General features: G+C 34.4%; 1 protein-coding gene across 4 annotated transcripts in view; it reads right to left on the bottom strand.

Annotated features, from left to right (window-relative positions):
* PRKG1 (protein kinase cGMP-dependent 1) overlaps positions 1–24,946 on the bottom strand; it is a 1,295,238-nt gene that overhangs the window by 1,213,579 nt on the left and 56,713 nt on the right. For 2 of the 4 annotated variants that reach the window (XM_003806332.6, XM_063607405.1), the window contains exon 1: positions 1–24,946. This exon is cut by the window's left edge and continues 4,617 nt beyond it. The exons of the other annotated variants lie outside the window; for them this stretch is intronic. The gene's annotated coding sequence lies outside the window, so the exon portion shown is untranslated. 4 annotated transcript variants of the gene reach the window in all.

The following is a 24,946-nucleotide window of genomic DNA, read 5'->3' as shown; positions in this document are numbered from 1 at the left end:
TAGGTATTGTTCATACAACCCTATAAGTTCAATATTATTTTCTATTAATATTAGAGAAAATGGAGTCACAGAATCATTCACCTAATCAATGGCAAAGACTGGCTTCATATCCAGACTAGGTGATGTAGAGCTGAGGCCCCTACCCCTCATTACTTTCTGCAGAACTTATAAGTGTTGCTACTGTCCTATTCTGTATCCAGAGAGAGAAGAGTGTCTTTAACATCAACTTGCTTGACTTAGGGGTCAGGGAGGTGAAGAGGACAAATTTGGAAAATCCTGAAAGAGCAGCAACAAGGTTTTCAAAAAGTTCCTTTTCACAAAACTGTCCTGTCTTTATTTCAACAAGATTACATTCTGGCTCAGGGTAAGTAACTTGAACCCATTTGCCAGAGATTGTACTAATCCTAAAATTGCTTGAAATTGTCCTGTCTTTAAAACTAAAAGTTCTAAGAATCTTCCAGTCTCGGGCAAACCAGGAGAGTTGGTCACCCTATTCAATTCAAAATATCTGAGCCTCTCTAGTTTATAAATATTTTCAAATTTTGCTTTCCACATTACTGATAGAAAAGTAAAACCAAGGAAGATCTGTAATGATAATACCTATTATTTTAGGCACATTACAAACCCACTTATACATTACTTTGTGTGAATATGTTTTAGGAAAGCAATCATCCTATTGCAATGAATATAATGCACAACCGGAATTGTCTTTGGACTATAAAGAGGGATGAGTCAGACAATAGAATTTTAATTATACTTTGATAAATTAGACAATAATTCAAGGATCCCTTTTTGCTTTATTGTTTTTACAGAAACGGGAACTTACATTGATTCCCTGTGAATTAAGTACAGGGATTCAAGTGCCTGCTATTTTATTAATTCCTATAGAACTAGTTTTATAATTGTGTTTAGTGGATAGATTTGGCCATAAGGAATATATATTTACATGGATATAAGTAAAAATTGAAATAGTTTGGCTGTTTTCAAGTTATACTATTTCAAATGGTAAGTTCTGCGTAGAAAAGAAAAAAATAATAAACCATTAATGATGAAAAACTTACTGCAGAGACTTGGAAAGTAACAGCGTACTGTACCATAATTGCTAATGTACTTAGCATTTAATACTGAATTAGTGTCATGCTTAATATTAGGTGAAATGAATTTTTATAGTCCCCTTCTTAAGATGATGGGAAGTTATTATTGGGTCTCAGGCTAAACTAGTTCTCATGAAAACTCATAAGCTATCTAACAAAATGAATATTTATTTGTACTCTTTAGTCAGCTGCTCATTTACAATAGCCAAAAGAAAAAAAATCAAGAAAAATATTAGGTTTTTTGTATTTTGAAATAAGTGTAAAATTTTTAAATGCATAAAATAGAATTTAAAATGCTTTATTCACAAGACACCATTTTACTGCATTTGAAGTGTAATGAATATGTACATGAGCATGCAACATACCTGTATGATAAATAAGTTAGAGTTGCTCAGTTCCATTTCAGTGATTCTTCTGGTATATTAAATGTGCATCTTTTACTAAGGTAAATCATCAATATTTTCCACAAAATATTCTAAAGTACTTTTAAAAGTAATTTTGATTCTGAAAACAGATTTGATATTGTGGGGCTTATAGAATAGCTCTCTAGTCCATGATTTTTCTTTTTTGCTGTTGTTTGTATTTTAACTAGTATTTAGCAGTTGATATAACTTGGCCATTTTCTTCTTACAGATTTTGTAACCAAAATTTAAAGTAAAGAAAACTGAAGTTTTGCTAGCAAACTCTTTAAAAATAATAAGGTAAGAAAATACTAAAGATGTAAGAAGGACAATGAAATAGAAATTTGGGTGAATTGAATTTTTATTAGTAGGTAAAATGACTGCATTGGGCAAGAGAAAGATGTCAAGAAATTTATTTATATTGTGAGAATGTCAGTGATTCAAGGGAGAGGGGGCTTTGCAGGCAAAAAGACGTAGTAGGGAAATACATGGAGATCTCCACTCTCATTAACTTAATGGGCATGTAAATATCACCTAGCTTCAAATTAAGGAATCTTCAAATTGTGACTTTTCTATAATCATCATGAGATGGAAATCCAGAAATCCACTTTTCTAACAACAGGCAAATGAAATAGTAGGCTAGTAAAGCAAATGGATATCATTCCAGGGCCAAGATATTGCCACGTATTATTCTTGAAACAAGGATAGAAGCCCCAGGCTGGGGCCCAGGAGATGCATACATTCACTATGTATTTGTAACTAACTATAACATTATCATTCGCCTTGCCTAAGGTAGGTTTTTAGAGAAGATTCAGTAATTCCTTCATGGTCTAGACTGGATTTTTAAAAATTCATTATTGAAAGCACAGGCATTTAATCTGGTAGGTAAAGAATAAATATTAGTGGTCCAGATTTAAACTTAAAAGACAAATGTTCAAACACCTATATAATGAAGAAGTTACCCAAAGCAGCAATATCTAAAGTGTCAGATAGTTTCAATGCACCATATAAATAAATGTACAATAGGAAATTTCACACTTTTTTGATATTAGCACAAAATAGTGTCTGTCTAGAGTCACTGTATTACATACAAATTTTTTACTCAAAGAGTTAATGTAGAGAGTCATTATGGAAAATTCATCTAATTTTTCCCCAGATTATAATACAGCCAAAATTCTAATCATCTAGTTTCTTTAGAAAATCATCTATGTTGACTACAACTTTTAAGTGGAAAAAATAACAGGGAAATCTTCACAATGTTTATTTGTGGAATATTAAAAGCAATTGCTGCTGTTAGGAACATAGAGAACTTAGTGAAAATTGCTTACTTTCATTTTCCAGTTTCCACTGGTTAGACCCTCCATCAGAAAACAGCAAGTAATATTCTCTCAGCAGTCACAGAACTAAAACTTACCTAAGATAACAGTGTTTCCATGTTTGGTCTATTTTTTAGTTTACTTTATGTCACTCTCAAGGGCACACACAAATAACATATATATATACATACATACATACAAACACACAAACACAGATAATTAAAGGAGCAACAGCAACATATGCCATGGCTTAACATCCCATCCTATCCCACCTCCCACAGAAAAAAAAAAGCAAATGTGTTAGCTATGATGTGAATGTCTCCCCCAAAGTTCATATGCTGGAAACTTAATCCCCAGTGCACCAAGATTGAGAGGTGGAATCTTTTAAGTGGTGATTCTTTCAAGAAAAAAAAGTAGTTGTATAAAGACACATATTTTCTAGAAAATATTCAAAGTGACAGGAAGAAAACATAGTTATCATGGATCTTAAGCAGGCAAATATGTTGTTCTAAGAGGAGTGTCAAAGAAAGCTCTGCTAGCAACCAGGCAACTCTAACGCAGGGCTTCCCTCAGAATGTGAACTAAAGAACACTACTTCCTTAAAATGGTAATAAATGTAATGAAAAAGGGTTTCATGGTCAAAAATGTTTGGGAGAGATTGAGAAAAATGTAAGAAAAGAGATTTCTTTCAGCATTAATATCAGTACTTTTAACATTCCAGCATGTATTATGAATTTCCAAAATAAATATACAGTAAATACATAAAATATTACATACCGTATATACCATATAAATAAATGGTAAATATATACATTGTTTAACAACTAAACCTTCCTTCTTCTAATACTTTCAGCGTTGAACCTGAGTATTCATGGCATTTAATACTTTAAAAGTCAGTTAGACAATTTAATAGAAAGTACAAGCATTTTCTCCATCTGTGAAATCCCCTATTGCTATCTACATACACAGCAATATCTGAGACAAGAACACACAGTTCTCGTCCCACAAACAGTACTGTCAACTACTCACATCTCCCCTTTCAAACCACAATTGCCCAGCCTGTGGCCACAGCCAATGACATGACAGAAAACCATGAACATATAACAAATTTGGTGCCTACAGGAAGGATTAGCCTTGCCATTTGATCCATAATCACATTTCCTCCCTTTAAAATTAGACTGGGTCACAGGATTATTGCTTAGGTTGGGAAAATGTTCAAGGAAGGACTACAATGGGATCAAAATAAGGTAGAGCATTTGATGAGTAATTAATTACCAAAGTGTTACAGTGATCCTTTAGTTCTTTAAGTTCTCCAAGCATTAAGCAATTACGTCTTAACATTTCATAGCTTCCAATGGGAATTCTCTTTTTGCCCATGAAGACCTATTCCCAACCCCTTTCACTGCCTTCAAATCCTAGCCCTATCACTTCCCCATTACCGCCTCTCATCTCTTGAGTCGTTTATTCGATAAATCTATTCTTCAGTTCTTCCCTAAAAAAACTCTCTCTGATAATCCTTCAGAATCATCCCCATAAGGTTTTCCCTTCTAAAAGCACTTTATCACAATGCATAATTATATATTATGCATTCTAACCCTAACACTAACCCTAATATTTGCATAAATATTTGTTAAATAGATACATCTCCCATTAGACTGTAAACTATGAAAGCAAAGAATTATGTCTATTTTGTTCATCAACACCTAGAACAGGAAGGCGCTCACTATACTGGCTAATTGCGTTGAATAAATAAAGGTAGGAGTAAATGCAGTCAACAATTATTTATTTAATATGCAAAACACACCTCTCTGATGGAAAAGAATCAAAAGGGACAACTTTTCTGTTTATTGATGGTGTTGTGTAATATTTAATAAATCAAACATATCAGAGGCTTAGTTTAAGCCTTTCTGTATGTAACAAATCAAATATATCAGAGGCTTAACTTTAAAATGGGTTTTCTTTTACAGAAAAAAAAAATACAGACATCCCTATTTGAACAACATATTTGCCTGTTTAAGGCCCATGGTAACTATGTTTTCTTCCTGTCACTCTGATTTTTTTTTCTAGGAAATAATGTGTCTTGATATCCAACTACTTTTTTCAACTCTCTCAATGCACTTTTAAATCACCATAATCTCACCTTCTTTCTTACTCTTAGGCTTATAATATGTTGTCTTCAAGGTACAGTGCTCTTTTATGTAACACTGGCAATGTCTACAGGATCAACAGTTTTGCAATTTCTTTTTTGTTTCTTCCACAGTTCCAGCTACTCTTTCAAAAGCTGACTGCTTTATTTGGAGTTGGCCTTCTTTACTAGTGCTTCCTAATACATACATCTTGTAGAAAACTATTCATACCATTTGATATTATTTCAAAAGCAGATGCTTTCAATTAATATACTTAATAACTTCTGTGATTATTAACCAATGCTTGTGTCCTACCTGATCATTTATAATTTGAAAGTTAAGATTTAAACAAAGTTCAAGAAGCAAATTTACATCCATCTGCAAAATTCCTTCGCTAACTTAATTCTTAACATACATATATTATTTCCCATCTCCCCTCCCTTGTTCTTGCTTTGCTTTCTCCATAGAATGTCAGAGTAGGCCCTAGATATAAAATCATAAGCTTAACATCACAATCAATTGAATATGAACGTGCTAACCTTTGGGAATTAGCAATAATTATAAAGTCACAATGCTATGTTAAATAGTTGTTCAATTAAATCAAAAGACAGGAATATATGGTTTGTTAATGCAAAAAAGAATATTTCTCAGGTAGATGTTTTCTGTAATTTTAAAAAGTCAGAAAGAATATTTCGTAAGCCCTTCAAATTTATTAGACTTGAATATAGGTCTTGAAAATGTAATTGTTGTCAACCTTAAAAAAACCTAAAGACAAGCCGTTCCTATGAGAAAATAAAACAAATCCTTATCTATTAAAGAGTCAAATTTGAAGATAAAAAGTCAAAGCCTTGCATACATATATCCCAAAAATCTTTATAAATTAAGCTTTTAACTGCAATGTTATAATGCTGCTTCAGTGTCTAAATAGAAATCTAAGTTTCTGATTCATAACTGTGTGAAACTTCTAGATCTTCAACAAAACCTTAGCATTAATAACCATGTGAATGTAAAAACCCTCTTGGCATTGCATCATTTATCTTTAGTGGTTTTAATTATATTTTTCCTCTCACAAACTGGGAGTCTCATGAGGCAGTCATCAATATACCTAATCCTTTTGGAAGCACCATTTCCCAAGAGGAAAAACATATGTAATTAAAATTAATAAAGCTCCACAACAGAAAAATGTCATGTTGATATGATATGCCTTTCTATATGTAGAAAATATATTCTTTATTCAGTTAAAAATAATATTTTTAGCAAATAGTTTCTGATTGAGATTTAAATGTTTCATTTTTTAAAAGTACAAGGTAAAGCAAAGCATCACATGACAAGAGAAATTTGTACTCCTTCTTTACATGACTCATTTTATTTCAAATACACTTCCATAGTATACAGCTTCAACAAACAGTACATTCTTCAAATTTATCTCTCAGCCATTAAATACTAATTTCTAATGACTAAAATACAGAACTAAAGGTACAATTGCACCCTCTACTGTCCAAATGTTCTACTCCATATTGAGCACCGTGTATCTTTGTTTAACACAATCATTATAAAAATAACAGGTAAATAACACTGGTTTCCTTTTGACATTAATTAGCAGATCCTCAAAAAATTAAGCTCTAATTATAAAATTTCCATAGTGATGCAAATGGAAGCTTGCCACTTTTATAGTTACTTGTAATAACCTAATTTAGAAAATGACTCTTATTAACGTACAGTCATGCATCATGTAATAACTTTTCTGTCAATGATAGACCGCATATACAACAGTGGTCTTGTAAGATTCTAATGAAGCTGCTATACATAGTTGTACCTTTTTTATCTTTTATACCATATTTTTACTGTACCTTTTCTATGTTTAGATATGTTTAGATACACAAATACCATCATGTTACAATTGCCTACAGTATTCAGTACAGTCACATGCTATATAGCTTTGTAGCTTGGGAGCAATACGCTATATCATATAGTCTAGGTGTGCAATAGGCTATATACTATCTAGGTTTGTGTAAATACACTTTTTGATGTTTGCACAATGATAAAATTGCCTAAAGGCACATTTCTTAGCATGTATCCCTGTTGTTAAATGATGCAGCTGTACTTGAGTGAAGTATTCTATTAACTTACTGGTAATGAATGGCACTATTAATATCCTTTTCAACATACCCATAACAAGGAAAAATAGGAAATCATTCAAGCAAACAATTGGCATATTTTTCTAATAATGTATAAAGTTTGCCAAATTTTGTTTCAAGTTAAAAATCAGAAAAACATAATGTTTCTCTAAAACTGTGCTTCAAAGTTTTTAAGAAAAATTTTGAGTTGATTGTCAAAATCTGAAATACCACTATGAGCTAAAATTAATAGCTTATTTGTATTTTTTAAAACCTATCTTTATGGTTTCAATAGAGACTGTTGGGCCGGGCACAGTGGCTCATGCCTGTAATCCCAGCACTTTGGGAGGCTGAGGCGGGCGGATCGCCTGAGGTCGGGAGTTTGAGACCAACCTGACCAACAAGGAGAAACCCCGTCTCTACTAAAAATAAAAAATCAGCTGGACGTGGTGGCGCATGCCTGTAATTCCAGCTACTCAGGAGGCTGAGGCAGGAGAATCGCTTGAACCCAGGAGCAGGAGGTTGCAGTGAGCCGAGATCACACCATTGCACTTCAGCCTGGGAAACAAGAGCAAAACTCCATCTCAAAAAAATAGAAAAAAAAAAAGATACTGTTTTGAATTCAAAATAAATTATTATTCAAGAGATTATCTTATTGATTTCTTCTTCTGGTGATGGAAGATTCGTTTACTGATAATCAATCCTCCCACCTATAATAATTAGAGAAGCCGAACCAATAATATAAAAATAAGGCATTGGAAAACTCCCAAGCAGCAAGGAATTGAGGGGCCAATATCCCACAGAAAAGGGAAGTCTGTCCAGAGATATCAGCCCAACATTCAGTGTTTTTCTGAGGTATTCACCAATCACAAAATACTTCTAAGAAAATAAGTAAGTAAGCATAAATTAGAAGCTGAGAGGCTAAGAAGTTGAGCAAAGCTTCAAAAGTCTAAAGTGGCTGGAGGGAAAAAAACTGGAATCAGGCCCAACTAGTTGAATTCCAGAGAGGCTAAACTTTAACTGCTAATAACCATGTACTCAATAAGATTGAAACCCTGCTTTATATCTGTTCAATCTATAATTGGATTGGGTGATCTGATCCTAGTCTTCCTGCCCATCAGGAGCAAAAGTAAATCCTCCATGAAGGAAGATCACATAATCCAGAGTATCATACTCTCTCTACAATTTTTCACACCTATGTTGGGATTCAATAAAAAACAATTAGGTACAACAAGGCAACACCCCATAACCTAAAACTGGGAAAACAGTAGAAGCCATGCAACAGAAGGAGACCCATGGGAGATTGTGATATTGGAATTATCAGAAATGGACTTTAAAATAATTGTGACAATTTTATGTTTCAGAAATGTGATACAAATGTTAGTAATTTTAGCAGAAAACTGGAAATTACAAAGAACTTTTTGAAACTGAAATTTTAGATGAAAGAAAGCAGTAACTGAAAATTAATAACTCTATATAGTCAACTTTAATAATAGAAGACAAAATTAGTAAACTGGAAGATAAGTCCAAATAAAGTAGCTACATTAAATAAAGAAAAGGAATCTTAAAACACAGGAAAAAGGACATGAGATGTGGAGTTATGGGAGAAGTTCTAACCTCTATATAATTGGAGTCTCAAAAGGACAGAAAATAGAGAATACAGCAAAAGCAGTATTTGAAGAAATAATCACTATGAATTTTCCAAAACTGATAAAAACTATCATGCCACAGATTTCAAGAGGCACTGTAAATGACTAGCACAATAAATATAAAAGATGCTGATATGGTTTGTCTGAGTCCCCACCCAAATCTCATTTTGAATTGTAGCTCCCATAATTCCCGTGTTGTGAGAGGGACCCGGTAGGAGGTAATTGACTCATGGGGGTAGGTTTTTCCCGTGCTATTCTCATGATACTGAATAAGTCTCACAAGATCTGATGGTTTTAGAAAGAGGAGTTCCCCTGCACATGCTCTCTTGCCTGCTGCCATGTAAGACGTCCCTTTGCTCTTCCTTCGTCTTCCACCATGACTGTGAGGCCTCTCCACCCATGTGGAACTGTGAGTCCATTAAACCTCTTTCCTTTATAAATTACCCAGTCTCAGGTATGTCTTTATTAGCAGCATGAGAACAGACTAATACAGACACACACACACACACACACACACACACACACCCCTAGGTATAACACAGTAAAACTGTTACAATGAAAAACAGAAAACTCCTAAGAGCAGACAGACAAAAATATCTGCAACCTTCAAAGGAACAATAAGATAACAGCTTTTTAACTGAAGCAGTGAAAGCCATAAGACAATAGAATGGTAGCCTCAAAAGGCTGAAAAAAAATCTGACAACAAAGAATTCCATACTTGACAAAAATATCCTTTAAAAATAAAGGTAAATAGGTATACTTTCAGAGAAATAAAAACTAGAGAATTTGTTACCTACAGATCACACTAAAGGAGATAATAAAAGGTATTCTTCAGATCTTTTAAAAGAAAATGAATCCACATGAAAGCACAAAGATTTAAAGAAAATATAAGTATCATAGAAAGGACAAATATGAGGGTAAATGTATATAAATTATTACTATATAAAACAATAACATCTAACAACAATAATATAAAAGAGAGTAAGGGGCTAATAGTTGAATATTGTTAGGTCATTTCACTGTCTGAGTATTAATAAATGTAATGACTTACCTCTAATTTTACTAATGCCAGCATGTATTACATGTTGTACTCTCTAGAGTAACCACTTAAAGAAGCACAACTTGTATAAATAACAAATTGATGGAGGGACAACTGAAATATTAAAAGTAATAGATTCATTAAAGTAGAGGCAAAAAAGGAAAGAAAAATTAATATAGAACAAAAATCACAAATAGAAAACAAACAGTACAATGATAGATCAAAGATTTGATCAATGACAGATCAAAATGTATTAGTAAATAAACTAAACAGATTACTCCAGTTACTAAACAAAGACTATCTGACTGAATAAAATAAAAACTATATATATTTTACAAGAGACAACTGTTATATAATGAAACACAAAGGCTTATATTAAAAATGGTAAATATAATCCAAACACAAACCAAAAGAAAGTTGATATAGCTCTACTACAATAACAAAGAAGTAAGAACATCAGTGTTACTAGAGTTAAAAAGGGATATCTCTTAATAATAAAATGATTAATTTATCTGAAAGTAATTATAATTCTAAATTTATATGCACTAAATAACAGCCTTCACATTGGCAAAGGTAAAAATTCATAATGCTAAGAGGAGATGAGACAAATCTAATATCTTATTAGATTTTGACTCATCTCTTAGAATAAGTGATAGACCTAGGCAGGCAGAAATATAATCAGGCTGTAAAAGATAGAAACAATATACTTAACAAACGTGAGTTAATTACACTACATAGAACACCTCATCTCAAAATTGCAAAACACATAATTTTCTAGTGCATAGGGATATTTATTAAAATTGACTATATGCTGACCATAAAACAAGTCTCAACAAATGTCAGAAGACTAAAATCATGGTGTCTTGCTGCAGAAGAATTAAACTGGAAATGAACAAAAATTAACTTAATAATTATGAAAAAGTATTTAATAAAATTCAAAATCCATTTATAATTTTAAAATAATTTTGAAAATTTTGAAATAAGCCAGGTGTGGCAGCTCATGTGCATAATCTCAGTACTTTGGGAGGCTGAGGCAGGAGGATCACTTGAGCCCAGGAGTTTGAGGCTGCAGAGAGCTATGATTGCACCAGTACACTGGAGCCTAGATGACAGTGCAAGATTCTGCCTCTAAAAAAATAAATAAATGAATAAATGAATAAATAAATAATTTAAATGTAGACAGTACTTATCTGATAAAATGTACACACACACATGCACACAAAATCTACCAAAAACTCATAATTAATGGTGAATTATTAAAAGACTTCTTTATGGTACCACAAAAAGAAATAGATGTCCATAATCACCACATTCATTCAACATTATAATTGAGGTCTGACCACTGAAATAAGGCAAGAACACTAAGTAAAATGCATAAAAATTAGAAAATATTGCATAATTATTGACATAGACCTACATATAAACTATTAAAATAAGTAAATTTGAGGTCAGCATACAGAAATTTTATGTTAAAGGTTAAAAATGTATTTCTATACCAGTAACAAACAAACATTTGTGGCATAAGGATAAACAAATGGTTCAATAGATTACAATGGAGAGCTCCGAAATAAACCTACATACATAAGCTACTTCATATACAACAAATGTGACACTACATAAATATAGTCGTTTAAATAGATAGTACTGCATCAACTAAATACTCATACATCAAGTAAATGAATCTTGTGCCCCTTTTTGTGTGATATACAATAATTCTATTTCAGAAGATTTGTAGCTCTAACTGTGAGAGATAAGATAAGCTTCTAAAAGAAAACGGGGGATAGGAGAGAGTATTCATTCACTAACTTAGAGTAGGTAATAATGTCATAAACAAGAAAGAGAAAGCACTCATTCTAAGGAGAAAAGCTGATAAAATGAACCACACTAAAATTAGAAAATTTGTTCGACCAAAAGACATCAAAGTAGATGCATATCATTATTCATTTATACAAACCTAGAGAACCAAGAATGAACCCTTGTTCAAACTATGAATTTGGGGTGATAATGTTGTACCAATGAAGGTTAATTGATTGTAACAAATGTACTACTCTGATAGTGGGGGAGGTTATGAATACTGGATACTGGGGTAGGAGATATATGGGAAATCTCTGTACCTTTTGCTCAATTTTGCTGTGAGGCTAAAACCTAAAAATTTAAGTCTATTCTGCTTTTAACATTTTTCACTCAAAAAATTAAGTCTATTTGAAAAAATAAAAAAGGCATAATTACTACAGTCAAATGGCAAACTACAAAGTAGGGAAAGATATTTATAATATATATTTAATTAGCAAAAAGGTTAAGTCGGATGCTATCTTGAATTCCTAAAACTCATAAGTCAAGACAGACAACCCCATAGAGAAATGGGCAAAATACTTGAACAGGCATTTCGTAAAAGAAGGTATCCAAATAACCAAGAAACATGAAAAATTGCTCATTTCATTAGTCATCAGGGAAATGTAGATTAAAACTTCAATCTCACACATCTACCCAAATGGCTAAAATTGAAAAGAATTCACAGCAATCCTTAGTTTGTGGAACAATAGGAACTTTCATCCACTATTAGTGGGAGTATAAATTGTTATGGCCACTTGGGAAAATTTAGGTGGCAACGTCTACCTAAACTAATTATATGGCTATCCCATAATCTAGAAAGTCCAATCCTAAGGATATCTCCAAGAGAAATACATACCTATTATCACCAAATAATGTGTGCAAGAATATCTGTAGCAGCATTATTCATAATATCCCAAACTGGCAATAGCACAAATGTCCATCAACATTAGAATAGATAAATATATATTAATCCAATAGAATATAAAAACAGTAAAAGTAAGTGAACATTGCTACAAGCAACACCACCAATAAAACTCAAAACAATACTCAGCAAAATACACCAGACATAAATGAATATATATCACATGGGCAAAAAATTAATGGTGAAGATAATAGTTACCTTTGAGGAAAAAAGTGGGTCTGGTGATTGGGAAATGGCATGAGGAAGGCTTTTGGGGATCTGGGAAAGTTCTGTTTCTTAATCTGAGTGGTGATTATACTGCTGTAAGGATAACTCATTGAAGACTTATGAATTAAGTACTTTTATTTATGTGTGTTACAATGCATTACAGAAGCATAAAACAAAATCCATATTGATTTTACTAAGAATAACTGGCAAGGAATTACTGAATATCATTTTAGATATCCACAAGGTGCAAAGGCCCCATGCCCAATCCATCATCAAACATTTATATTACACAATCAACAATCAACTGTTAGATTTTAGAAAATAAAAAGTTAATTAGATATATATCCTGACCTCAAAATGTCAGGTATAGAATTATCTACATAAAACTGACTTGGGCCATCATATGTATGTATGTGTATATACACACAATATATATGTGTGCATACGCACATAATGTTTACATTCCAGATCTCAAAAATATTTTGATTTACTATATCTTAGATATTTCAATAAAAGAACTTACTAAATGTGTATAACTCAGGTATGATTTTCATGTATATACATTCAAGAAATCGGAAAAGAAGATTTTAGTAGAAATATGTCTTAAGAACTGGGATATAACAGGAAAAGGCTCCATTTGATCTCAGTTCAAAATAATACAGTAGGATGCGAATAGGTGGAGGAAGAAAAGGAAGATTTTTGAGACGGGGTAGGAACAGCATAAGGAAAAGTACAATGTAGGGAAAGCAGACATGGGGTCAGGGGTTCATTTTGTTGGAAGAGAGCAGAAAGGTGAGCGGGTGAAAGGCAGATAGGAGGCAGACAAGGACCAGATTGAAGAGGATCTTGGAATGTCAGACTGACAAATGTAGACTACATTAACTTGGTAATGGAAAGGTAGCTACAGTTTCAGCAAAGTGTCATGATCAGAGCTGTGTTTCAGGAAAACTATTCCAACAGCATGATGTCAAATGAATTGGATACTGAAAAGCCTAGGGTTAAGGAGACAGGTTAGGAAGCTGCTGCCATATTAAAGGTCTAATCAAGATATGAAACTAGGAATGGAAGGAAAGATATGGCCAAAGATAACTGCTGAAAACATAATTTCCTTAATATTGGCATGAATTGTTCTTATAATAAACAAGCATTCCCAAGTAGTCATTTTGTAAACTGCTGCACGTTTAACAGTAAAGGGAGATCAAGCTCCTGTGTAACCAGGTACAACTTCTTAAGAAAGTTAACTCTTTTACTGAGAATCTTTTCTGAGCATATCCAGTATTCACAGAGCTAGGGCTCCTCTTCCTGAAGGTGTCTTCCCTGAAACCCAGCTAAACACAAATAGCATATCTAGTACTACTTGGAGAACAAGTGAAAATTATTGAAGGGCTATTGAGTGGGCACCCTTATATATAACCTCACTCCATCTTAAGAGTGCCTTCATCACAACTGCTGCCCCTTCATGCCTGTTTAGGCTCATCTCAGAGCCCAAGGCTCCAGATATTTCCTTTTGTTCCCCTGATAATCTTTGCTAAACTAGTGAACTTACAGGTTTTCATTGTTTGATGCTTGATTTGATTGGCTCAGTCTTCCCTTCCCACCACTTTTTGAGGAGAGGACTTTAGCTGGACCAATAGTCTGTCCATAAGTAATGTAGAATCAAGAGGAAAGAAAAGGAGGAAAGGAACAGGAGACACAGGGGCTTAGAATAATGGTGGGATTTTTACTAAGATGGGATGGAGAGAGAGGAGAGCAGTTGTCGCATGGGGCTGGAAGAAGAAAATGGGATTTGTAAGTATCCTCCTTTTGGGACATTTTAAAAATCCAAAGAAATTTTTTTTTTGAGACGGAGTCTGGCTCAGTCACCCAGGCTGGACTGCAGTGGCGCAATCTCCCCTCACTGCAAGCTCTGCCCCTGGGTTCATGCCATTCTCCTGCCTCAGCCTCCCGAGTAGCTGGGACTATAGGCGACCACCACCACTCCCAGCTAATATTTTTTTTTTTTGTATTTTTAGTAGAGACTGGGTTTCACCGTGTTCACCAGGATGGTCTCGATCTCCTGACAAACAAACTTATTTTTAATGAACATTTGGATATTGACCTGTCTATTTGACCCTGCACTGAGAGACTGGACCATATAGATTCTGGCTTTATAAGATTATAGTGAATAAAATAATCTAAAGAATCTACAATGGTATATGAAAGGAATTAAGATTTTTTTTTTAATGAGGGGGCAGGAATTTTTGTTGAATTTCAAGTCAATCTGCTGGAGGCATCAGCCACTCCAATTCCTCTAACTCTGATTTTGCATGGCAATTTGGGCAGGAACAATAGACATGAAGGACTCAAGGACTAGCAAACCAATCCCTGCCATTGAACACTGATGAAGCTTCACATGGCAGCACATCCACTGGGGTACTGAATACCACTTCTGAGATCCTTCTAAATCAGACAAAGTAGCCAATAAAGCATCCCACTCATGCAGCTCTTGGGAAGTGTGTGTATTATACTCACCAAACCTGGAATATGGTCAGGGATACAGGGGAAATTAAAGGAAGGGGATCATGAATAATAATTAGTAATAGAATTAATCATTATATAATAGTATTTGGCATTTACTGAGCTCTTATTATTATAGTGCCTTATACATATGAGTGTGAAGATTGTGCTAAGTGCTTTTCATAGACCATTAGAAGCCTCACAAATGTATGAGGTGGGCATTTTTGTTATTATCCTAATTTTAAACGTGAGAAAGCTGAAAATGATTTAACACTGAAGTAACTTGCCCAAGGTCATATGATCATACAGCTTGTGGGCTTCAGACTCAGGAATTTCTGACTCCAGAGCTACAGAATTTGTAACTATGGTATCATGATCCAACAATTATAATGATGATTATAATGAAAGGTTCACTAAAATCTGTTCTATGCACACCTAGATATGCCTATCACCAAAACTCATGCTTTGGCAATCTGTCACACCATTTTCTTCTCAGGATTTGACCCCCCTAAGGTTATAATAACAATTACCATAATGTGGACTTAGCTCCATTCTTAAGGGCATGAGAGGCTTCCTCTAGAATTCTGGAACTCTATTGGAATAGGGCATCTGCTTCATGACCCATATCAACTAATTAAGCTGATTATATAACTATGCAGCATCAACCTCCCTGGTAACATTTAATTTTCAGTCAAAATAAGTGTTGAACTTTTAAAAAGTTTAAACAAATTAAATCATTTTAAGGAGCTTATTTTATACTTTATTCTTTCATTTGCTAGTTTTGTAATTCTCTTGATGCCTTCTACGTAATTGCATTTTAAAAACAGAATTGGAACACGTTCCTCAGAGCTAGAAGTCTCCATGGAATTTTTTTTTTCTATGAAAAATTTGTGGGGAAATAAATGTGTATGTATGTGTGGTTTAGTTCAAGATGAGGTTTAGTTTAAGATGAGAAAGTTTCTCAGAACTAGGACTTATTATCAAAAGTTATAGCTCAAAGGGGCACAATAAGATATTGCCAATTAGAAAAAAAAGGAAACATTTTAATGTAAAGGCTGGTTTCACATATAGTCTTCTAATAAAAAGTGTTTATATTTAGTTACATCATTTTTACTGTACTTAGCTTTGAAAACTGTAAGTTGGACTCAACATAAAACAGTACACTAGAGAAGCATTTATAAATAACTTCATTTCACCAAGAGGTTGAGAAGAGTCAGCTGCCAATATAAAAACCCACAAACCACCAACTTTTCCAAACTTCAGTTCCACGATGTCTCAATATATTCAAAAGTTAAAAAAAAACAAAACAAAAAAACCCCATAACTACTGAACACTATAAGGCTGTGTGGTCAAGCAATTATGAAGCTTAAACTACTTACGTTTAATCTTTTCGATAAATTGCTCAGATTTTAAACCCAAAGTTTTATTGTTTTCCTTTTTAAAAATAAAGATGTCACTTGTGAAGGTTAAAGTCTAGTTCCCATGTTACTAAAGGAAAAGAAAGCTTATCCATAATCAAATTGGCAATTACTGGGTGGGGATTTACCATGGGGGGTGATGGATGTATACCTCTGAGGACAGGAATGGCCCAGGATACCACAGAAATGTCATTCCCAGTGATGAACACCATTAAAAAGGGCCAACCATACAGATCCCATGTGCCTCCAAGTTGCCAAGATAAAAATACAATTTTAAAAACTCTGTCTTGTAGCCAAATTACGTGGCACCAAGGTTTTCTTTGGAGAGTGTATCTCCACACCTCTACTATTATATGGGAACAGTAATTAGTGCTTAGAATTATGAGGTGGCGGTGGAAAATGGTTTTTTTTTTTTAGTTTTTTTTTTATTTATTTATTTGAGACAAGAGTCTTGCGCTATCGCCCAGACTGGAGTGCAATGGTGTGATCTTGGCTCACTGCAACCTCCACCTTCAGGGTTCAAGCAATTCTCCTGCCTCAGTGTCCTGAGTAGCTGGGATTACAGGCACATGCCACCATAGCTGGTTGATTTTTGTATTTTTAGTAGAGACGGGGTTTCACCATGTTGGCCAGGCTGGTCTAGAAATCCTGTCCCCTGGTGATCAACCCACTTTGACCTCCCAAAGTGCTGAGATTACAAGCATGAGCCACGGCACCTGGCCATGACTTTTTAAAATCTACATTTTATATTTGAGTATCATCTACTAGTTATTACAAAAAATCACTATGCGCTGTCAATCTGATGGCCTTTATAAGACTCTTTATATAGAAAAACGCTTTATCTAACCCATGACAGGCAAAATGCTAAAAACTACATGGAAAGTTAGCTGGTTTGGTGATAAATCTCTTCTCACGGGGCAAAGCCTCTACATTGAACATAGAAATATTATTGATGAAGCATTCAATGATAAAACTGATTTCAGATTAATAAGTGATCTCTACCAGCCATGTATTCTCTACCATTGGGGTGGTTATTAATTCTTTACACAAAACAAAATTGTGCTTACTAAACTGAATCCAATGTGGAGTATGGAGTAAGGGCTAAATCTAGTTAAAAATAAAACAAAGGGATATGTTTGCATTCTAAATAATTTTTCCACAGTCAGTATTTTATTTGGGCAACTTTCTTCTTAAAGCTTCTGAGTAATGAAAATGGCAAAAAAGAATTTGTGCACATCTGTTTATGTATTCAAAAAAAGAATATTCAAACTGGGCATTGGTCCATGGGAAAGCCTGCACAACATAATCCAGTCCACCAAACACACTCCTCATTTATTAATAAGAAAATTTCAGGTTAAATTCTTGCCAAGAGATGTTTTCTTTTCCAAAAATTATCTTTGGCCATATTTTATATTTGATTTACTCCCTTTGGTGCCTAAAAGAAATAAAAGGCCTACAGTCCAATACTAGTGGTTGGAATTTGAACTCTCGTAAAAGAAATATAAATCTATTCACTGAAATCATTTTTGAGAAACAATAAAATTTTACAAAATGTGCTTATTGTCTTTTATTTTTATTGTACTATAAAATTCATATGCATTTTGCTGTAAACCATCTTCAAAATATATTTTAAATAAGCATAATTCAATAAGTCCTTTATCTTTTTTCTGTTACCAATAATAGTAACTTGCATTTTAAGTATCAATTTTTATTTATCAAAGTATTTTAATATCACTTAATCTACCCACATGTGTTAGTTAGGGTTAATATTTACTTGTGGTATTATCATCCTGAATCGATTTTTCTTAAGCCTTAGGAATGTGCTAATTTGAAGGCTTATATACAGAAGTGCAACTTTGCAATGTGAGTTAAGTGATGTTTGTTCTTCATCTAAGATGTCACTAGGTGATAGCAGGCCAATGTATTATGGGGAATTATAAAGGAAGTAGATTCTTAGCTTATTTAAGTTTATTTATAGACAGTAAACATTAAAGCCTAATAAAACCATGAACAATATTTTTAAGTAAAGACCAGTTATAGCTAAACCTGAATGTACATATGTGTTAACAGATATGCTGAAGTCCTGGGATCGTGTAGGAATTACTTTGGAGAAGTCAGAGAAAAAAGGTTTCTGAATGACGAAAACAAATATGATTGGCAAATAGGAAAGAAGGGAGTACATTTTATTGATAAATGAAGTAATGGGTCAACTGATCTTCAACAACGGTGCCAAGAATAATAAATGGGGAAAGGATAGTCACTCAATAAATGCTATTGGGAAAACTGAATATTAACATGCAAATGAATAAAATTGGACCTTTATCTTGCATCATACGAAAAATCAACTCAAAATGGATTAAAGGCTTAAATGTAAAACATGAAGTGATAAAACTCTTAGAAGAAAGCATAGGGGAAAATCTTCTTAACATTGGCCTTGGCAATGATTTCTTGGATGTGATATTAAAAGCACAGGCAACAAAAACAAAAATAGACAAGCAGGATTCTATCAAACTGAACACCTTCTGTACAGCATAGAAAACAATCAACAGAATAAAAAGGCAACCTACGTAACAGGAGAAAATGCTTGCAAACCATTTATCTGATGAGGTGTTCATATCCAAAATATATAAGCAAATCCCATGACTCAAAAGCAAAAAAACAAAAAACAAAAAATAAAAAGTGAGCAAATGAGCAAAGGACTTGAAGAGACATTTCTTCAAAAAAAGACATACAAACGGCCATGAAGTATATGAAAAGGTATTCAACATTAATCATCAGGGAAATCCAAATCAAAACCACAATGAGATGTCACTTCACATCTGTTAGAATGACTATTATATTAAAAAATAGATAACAAGAATTGGCAAGGATGTGACAAAATTGTAACCCTGTTGGTGGAAATGTAAATTGGTGCAGCCACTATAAAGAACAGTGTAGAAGTTCCTCAAAAAAATAAAAAATGGAACTACCATGTGATACAGCAGTCTCACCTTCTGGGTATATAGCCAGAGGAACTGAAATCAGGATCTCAAAGAGATGTCACCACGTTCATGTTTATTGCAGCATTATTTACAATAGCCAAGACATGGAAGCAACCTAATATCCATAGATGGATGAATGGGTAAAGAAAATATGGTGTATACATACAATGGAATATTATCTAGTCTCTGAAAAAGAAGGAAATGCATTGCAAGAACATGGATAAACCTGGAGAACACTATGCTAAGTGAAATAAGACAGTCATAGAATGCGAATACTATGTGATCCCACTTTTATAAGGAATCTAAAATAGTCAAATGTGTAGAGGCAGAGAGTACAATGGTGGTTGCCAGGGGTTGGGGGAGGGGAAAACAGGAAGGTATTAGTCAAAGGGTACAACGTTTTAGTTATGCAATATGAATATGTCCTAGAGGTCTAGAGGCGCAGAATAGTGCCTGTAGTAAACAATACTGAACGGTATACTTAAAACTTTGCTAAGAGGATAGATATTATGTTAAATGTCCTTATCACAAAATAAAATACATGATAGAATATGTTAGTGTTTTCAAGAGAAAACATGTAGAAGACTATTCTTTTGGGATGGAGAACAAAATAATATGTAGAAAATATAAAATCCATTGAAATGGGAGAAGCAATTGGCAGACAATCTCCATTGACCTGAATTTAATGACAAGTAAGGAAACTGGCGTTTCCACACGCTTCCATAAATGGAAGTGGTATTCTTACCTGAGCTCTAATTTTATGAAGCCTACAATTTATTACAATGTTTGCAACCTAGAATACCCATGCCATGCATATGGGTACTTTCGGATTTTATTTTAATGTTCATAAAGCAAGAATTATTACAAAATAAAACCTTAAATATATTGAAATGGACAATACACAAAAACCCACACCAACTAGAATCAGTAATTATATGTTGGGCATAAGACCCTGTGAAGGTGTCACTAGGTGGTAAAATACATAACACAAAACATAGAACTTTTTATTAGCAGTAGCAGTAGTAGTAGTTGCAGCAGCAAAAACAGTCATTTAAATATCTTTCTATATGGTTGTTTTCAGCTTAAAAGTTAAATCAACCTAGCAGGCAACTGTGCCCGTCTAGAAAACTTAGCACTTATATTAAGTTAAATAAGCTATACAGGAGAAAAGTGTGAATAAATGAATATTGTTCTCAGAAAAGCAGGGGAATGAAAAAGAGTGACCTGAATGGAGGGAATAATTCCCCCAAATCAGTAGCTTTACTCAAATACTCTGCATTAAAAATTGTTTCCTCATTAGCCTGAAAAAATACATGAATTACAACGCCACACATTGTTATTCCCACTCAAGTGGCAGTTATGAGAGTATTAATTTGTGCACATTCCTAAGTGTGGTTTAGGTATTAGATAGTTATTAAAGATATTCACAAATATATCAAGTCTCTCTCTTCCTAGGCACATGGTAAAATAGCATTTCCCTACCTGCTCAAACTCAGCACAGCCACAGGATTCTATTTGGCTGTTAAAAATGAGCAGCCATGACTTGCGACGTTTCTGGGCAGAGGCAGTTAATTGCCGGTGTGGGACGCGGGAGCTCTTCCTTTCCCGGCCCTGTCAGTCATGGCAGCATGCATCTACACAGAGCCTCTGTCAGCTTGGTTCATGAGCAACGCTCCAGCAAACCCACAATGGGCAGGTGAGGAAGAAATAAATCTTTACTCAGTTCTAGGCCACTGAGAATTTAGGACTGTCTGTTACCACACCCAAGCTTAGTGTTATTGACTGACATGCGGTGCATGGTAACAGCATTACAGACTTGTTTAAAAAAAAAAAAAAAGTCACTATACTCCCTCCTCTTAGTTTGGACTTATTTTCTCAGTTCAGTCATTCCCTGGAAGGTGTACACATACTACTAAAGTAAATTAACCATCACTGTTGGCCACTTGTCCAGTGGAAATTATTACTCTCTTTTGGAAAGTAGTGATTTGCAAGCGTTGACTTATGTCTAATTGAATACTAATGCTTTTAGTCTCTTGAACCAAAGACTAGTAGTTCCCAGCTAATGTAAGGAAAGCAACTTTTCCCACAGAAAGATCCACATGAAGCTTAATACCATTTGGGAAGTGGGTGTAGTTGCACCATTGATTTGAAGCTCAAATCATATAAACGAAGATTTTTTGCAGACTCTTGAGACACTGATAAAGAATTAATCAGAGAAACTAGCCCACAACATGGAAAACAGTGCTAGTGGGATTTGGGTTACTTTATTATTGTTATACTCTTTGTAGAATAGATACAAATTTAAATGGAAGAGTAATTGAACAATGGTGTTAAAATACTATACAAGCACAAGGAAGAAAGGGAGGGAGGGAGAAAGGGGGAGAGAGGAAGGAGGAAAGAGAGGGGAAGTAAAAGAAAGAGGGAGCAAGAAAGGGAAAAAGAAAATAGAGAGACAGACAGAAAGACAGGAAGAAAGGAAAACAGGAAAGAACAAAGGAAGAAGGAAGACTTGTTAGTGTTCTAGTCCAAAAACATAGAAATAATGGGAAAGAATGAGGTTTTGAAGTGATATGCAAGAATCGACAAAGAATAGCAGGGCTGCATGAACTCTGAAAGACAGCAGATGGCTCTATGTGCTATGAAAACTAAGTATTAATATCACAGGCCACTTCTGGCTATTTCAGGCTCTAGAGAACTCTCTTTCATCCTTCCTTATGCCCTGTAGATCATGGTTCACAACCTAATATGACTACAGGAACCGCAGAGATATTATCAATCAATAAAGCAGGCCAAGCATGTTATTTTATACTTTCCTTGTATAGTAAATGCCTAAGAATATTCCTCACTTTTATAAAAAAAAATATACTCTTGACCTTCTTGGTATATCTTGTTTTTTTCATTTTTGATAGAAAATATTGTTTCTGCTGTAACAAATATGGCAAGCACAATGCTGAATGCCAACTGAAACTTGGCCCCAGGGATGATAGGGAGTGGTGGGGATTGCCTGAAGATGACTGTCATGGAGGACTGAAGTCTTGTGATGCAACATCTCCTCTTTTTTTTTTTTTTGGAAATAATAACAGATATGGTTTTGTGTTAAGTCTGTCACCTTTAAATTACTACTCAATTTTTTTCAAAATGTCAAAAACATACACAATAAATCTGTAAGCTCAATTTATCTCATGGATCAACATTTCATCTCTCCTATCCTTCTTTCTGGAAAACTGACCTAGGCTACCCATCTACTCAACAAGTCCAATCCATCAACATGGATTTCACATGATATGACAGGCAACAAGCTACGTGTTTTGCAAAATGTATCTCATTTGTTCCTCACAAAAACCTCATAAGTACATTCAAGGAAACTGGGGCTTACAGAATGTAAGTAACTTGCTTTAAGGTCAAAGTAAGTGGTAGAATTGGGATTCAATCCCTGGTGGAATCTAGCTCTTTAACCATCATGCTCCATTGTGTTTTGCACATGGCTTAAGTGCCTAGCCCAGACTACAGACCTTGAGGCTCTCACCTTTGGATAGTACCAGCTAAAAGACCAATAAGTGACCACAAAGAAGGAAACACTCTACAATGCACGTGAGAAAAACGTGTATTTCCCTTTCACTGTTTTCTTTACTTAAATATTGTGGCCTAGTTTTACAGAAAGAATATTACGTTGTTATTCCATTTTATCAAAAATGTCAGAAAAAGAACATGGATATTTCCGGTTGCGTTCTGAGAACCCGACTCATTCCATGAGCATCTGCTCCATCCAAGCAGCCTGACATTTTCAATGAAAGCATATTCCAAGCGTGCTCCAAGATGAGAACTGCCAACTAGAGGCATGAATCACCCGACAGTATTAAGAGTACTTAATATTCTCCAAATCTTCTTAGCATTCTGCAAAGACTCCGTCATGCCTAATAGCAGTTTGTGCTATCTGCCTGAGTTGACACATGTATTCCACCCATGGGTTTTGACTGACCAAAATCCCAGAGGTTAAATACGGAAAACTTTTTCATTTCCGCTGGTCTGACAGTCCCTCGATGTGTAGTGAACCTTGCAGAAGCCTCTGTTTAAGACCTGTCGTCTCTCTGCAAAAGCGACAGCTCAAGCCTGTGCAAACCGGAGACGTAATGCCAAAGGAAAAATCGTTGTTTTCTTTCCCAGGAAAGATTCATCTCAAATCTCTGGCAATAACCTGATTTTCATATTGATACTAACCTAGGCTTTCTTCAGAGTCAAATGAAGATTTATGTTTCATAACACTTATCAAGAAAATGCCCTAACAGTATGCCAGCACTGCCTTCTCTTCTAGATTCCACCCAGAATGTATCTCCTCTACCAAGAGAAGTACCACAGGAGGACTGGGATCTCAGGCTCAAAGCCTCCATCATCAAGTTCCACATACAGAGGTCTCTCAAAGCAAGTCAGTCAAATATCTGGAATGTACTTACTTGGTTGGTTAAAATTACTAAACCCATTGATGGAGAAGACGAACCAGCATAATCAAGGTTAATTCAACCAAGGTTCCTATGTAAACAATTGTTACATACTGGAAGAAGTTTTCACATGCTCTTACTGTGCAAAAATGTTGGCTTCAGTGGTTACATTTCTAAGGCTGGGTGTAGACCCTGGCACTATCTACTAACTTTGAGGAAAGCTTAGTGTCTGTCTCTGAATTACATTGCTTAGTAAAAGAGTAGCTTTAGTGCTTATGTGGCCATATGGTGTTTTACAACATTTCAACATTAGAGATATTCATTCTAGCCTTAAATGTGAAGAAAAAGTAAACTATCAATTTTTTGATGATTTAAAATTATGTATTTAAGTTATAAATAAATTAGTCTATGAGGAAATTATTAAGTTATGTATGGTTAAGTGATTTAATGAAGATTTTGAATCCTTTCTGGCTATAATTATAAAGGCTAAAATAAGGTAGAAAATATTTTATGACATAACATTTAGTTTAAAAAAGATAAACATGAAGTTTTATGGTGATTACGAGCACAGTTGTGGAAATGTACATGTGCATATGGACAAGGACAGGAAAAAACTTGGATACTAAAAATAGTTCCTTTACAATGGTAAGATTTACAACTTTAAAATATTTTCAAGGTGGGCGGATCACCAGAGGTCAAGAGTTCGAGACCAGCCTGGCCAACTTGGTGAAATCTCATCTCTAGTAAAAATACAAAAAGAATTAGCTGGGTGTGGTGGCACATGCCTGTAGTCCCAGCTACTTGGGGAGGCTGAGGCAGGAGAATCGCTTGAAGCCAGGAAGTGGAGGTTGCAGTGAGCCAAGATTGCACCACTGCACTCCAGCCTGGGCGACAGAGGGAGACTCCATCTC

The sequence above is a fragment of the Pan paniscus genome, chromosome 8 (genome assembly GCF_029289425.2).
Source record: "Pan paniscus chromosome 8, NHGRI_mPanPan1-v2.0_pri, whole genome shotgun sequence".
Taxonomy (NCBI): Eukaryota; Metazoa; Chordata; class Mammalia; order Primates; family Hominidae; genus Pan; species Pan paniscus.
Note: the sequence above shows the minus strand (reverse complement) of the source record. Positions and strands in the feature narration are given on the sequence as shown.